Source organism: Galeopterus variegatus, unplaced genomic scaffold (genome assembly GCF_000696425.1).
Source record: "Galeopterus variegatus unplaced genomic scaffold, G_variegatus-3.0.2 Scaffold637, whole genome shotgun sequence".
In the NCBI taxonomy this organism is placed as follows: Eukaryota; Metazoa; Chordata; class Mammalia; order Dermoptera; family Cynocephalidae; genus Galeopterus; species Galeopterus variegatus.
This window is the reverse complement of record NW_007726748.1, coordinates 547,889-550,673: the sequence shown is the minus strand read 5'-3', so window position 1 is coordinate 550,673 and position 2,785 is coordinate 547,889.

Sequence of the window (2,785 nt, the reverse complement as noted above, 5' to 3'; positions counted from 1 at the left end):
CCCCCCCCCCCAATTTTACAGAGGAAAACACACACACACACACACACACACACACACCAGGGACAAAGTTCTCATATTAACCAGTAAAGATCAAACACTACCAAAGAACACCTATAAAACCTGAAAGAGGTAGCTGTCTCCTCACATGCCCAGGTATCAACATAAAGACACAAAGAGAAAGAATGGAGAAATAAGACACCACCACAGGAAACAAGCAAAGCACCAGCAACAGAGTCAGAGGAACAGCGGACTTTTGAAATGTCTGACAGAGAATTCAGAATAACCCTCTTAAAGTTGTTGAGGAAATCACAGGAAAATACAGATAGATAATTAAATGACATCTGGAAAATAACTCAGCAGCAGAATGAGAAACTTGACAAAAAAAAAATAGAATCAAATAAAAGAAATTCTAGAAATAAAGAATACATTATCTGAAATAAAAATCTTGATGGAAAGCTTTAACAGCAGACTTGATCAAACACAGAAAAAATCAGAGAGCTTGAATACAGACATAAAAAATTATCCGACCAGAGGAGCAAACAGAAAAATGAATATAAAAAAATGAAACAGTAATGCATTATGAGACTCGCTCAAGCAAAATAATCCCTGCATAATTGGTGTACACAAAGACAAAAAAAAAAAAGGTAAAGATCTAAGAAGCATATTCAAGGAAATAATAACTGAAAATTTCCTAAGTAAGAATAAAGTTCACAACTGCCAGGTACAGGAAGCTCAGAGGTAACCAATCATACTCAACCCAAAGAAGAATACCCCAGGTCACATCAAAATCAAATTATTAAAAACCAAATACAAAGAAAGAATACTGAAAGAAGCAAGAGAAAATAAACACAAAACATTCAAAAGAGCCCCAGTAGGTCTCCCAGTGGATTTTTCAGTGGAAATTCTATAGCCAGAAGACAATGGGATAATACATTCAAAGTCGTGAAGGAAACAATCTGTTAACCAAGAATTTTACATCCAGTAAAACTAACCTTTAATTACAAAGGAGAAATAAAGTCTTTCACAGACAGACAAAACCCAAAGGAATTTATCAACTCTAGGTCTGCCTTACAAGAAATACTAATGAAGGTTCTTTGACATGAATGGAGGTGATGCTAAAGAGTAGCAAGAAAACACAGACAGCTTCAGAATACTCCAGTGTTGTAATGGTGATGACTAAACTGTTTATATGCTCAGTATAAATATTAAAGGACAATCCTAAAAAGGCAATAAGAAATCCAGTAACCATATAAGAGATAGGCAATATTAAGAGATGTAATTTAAAACAATGACAAGTGAACAAGTGGGGGAAAGCCATTGAAATGTTGAGTTGGCTTTGGCATTTTCCTTTTTAAGATATCAAAGTTAAGTTGTTATTAGCATAAAATAATCTGCTATAACTATAACATATTTTTGTAAACCTCATGGTATCTATCTCTAACACAAAAACATATGAGGCATACTAAAAATAAATAATGAGAAATCAAAATATACTGCTAGAGAAAAATCACTGAACCACAAAGGAAGACTCTAAGACTGGAGAAAATGAAAAATGGATCTACAAAGCAACCAGGAAAGTATAGCTTAATGGATTAAAAAGTAACAACCAAAAATTTACTGCTTACAAGAAACTCATTTTACCTACAATGACATTTGAAAGTGAAGAGATGGAAAAAAATATTTCATGTGAATAAAAACCAAAAAGCAGGAGTAACTATACTTACATCAGATAAAATAGACTTCAAACCAAGAAAAGTAAAAGATGAGTCATTATATGATGGTAAAGGGATCAATTCAACAAGAAGTTATAACAATTCTAAATACATATGTACCCAACTCTGGAGCACACAGATATATAAAGCAATTACTATTTAACCTAATGGGAGAGATAGACTACAATGCAATAACAGTTGAAGATTTTAATATCCCATTTTCAGCAAAGGATAGGTCATCCAGATTGAAAATTAACCAAGAAACATCAAAATTAAATTCTATTCTAGATCTTTTGGATCCAACAGACATTTATTCATTTCATCCAGCAGATTCAGAGTACACATTCTTAGCAGCATATGAAATGTTCTCTTGAATAGGCTACATGCTATGACAGAAAACTAGTGTCAACTAATTTTAAAAAAGTAAAATCATGTCACCTATCTTATAAGACTACAACAGAGTAAAACAAGAAGTCAACAACAAAAAGGACACTGGAAAATGTACAAATACAAGGAAATTAAACAACATGCTTCTAAATAACAAATGGGTCAAAAAGGAAATCAAAAAGGAAATTTAAAAATTCCTGGAGACAAATGAAAATAAAAACAAACATACCAGAATCTATGGGATACAGTGAGAGCAGATCTAAAAGGGAATTTTTTAGCAATAAATGACTATATCAAAAAATGAAAAAAGATTTCATGTATACAACATAGCATTATACCTCAAGGAACTAGAAAAGCAAGAACAAACCAAACCCTAAACCAGTAGAAGGAGAGAAATAACAAAGATCAGGACAGAAATAAATAAATTCGAGATTAAAAAATACCAAAGATCGATGAAATCAAGCATTGGTTTTTGGAAAAAATAAAATCAATAAACTTTAGCTAGACTAGTGAAGAAAAACAGAAGACTTAAATTTAAAAAAAATCAAAAATGGAAAAAGAAGCATTACAACTTATAGGCCAGAAATATGGGGATCAGAAGAGACTACTACAAACAACCATATACTAACATACTGAAAAACATAGAAGGAATGAGGAAATACTTCAACATATACAACTTACCAAGG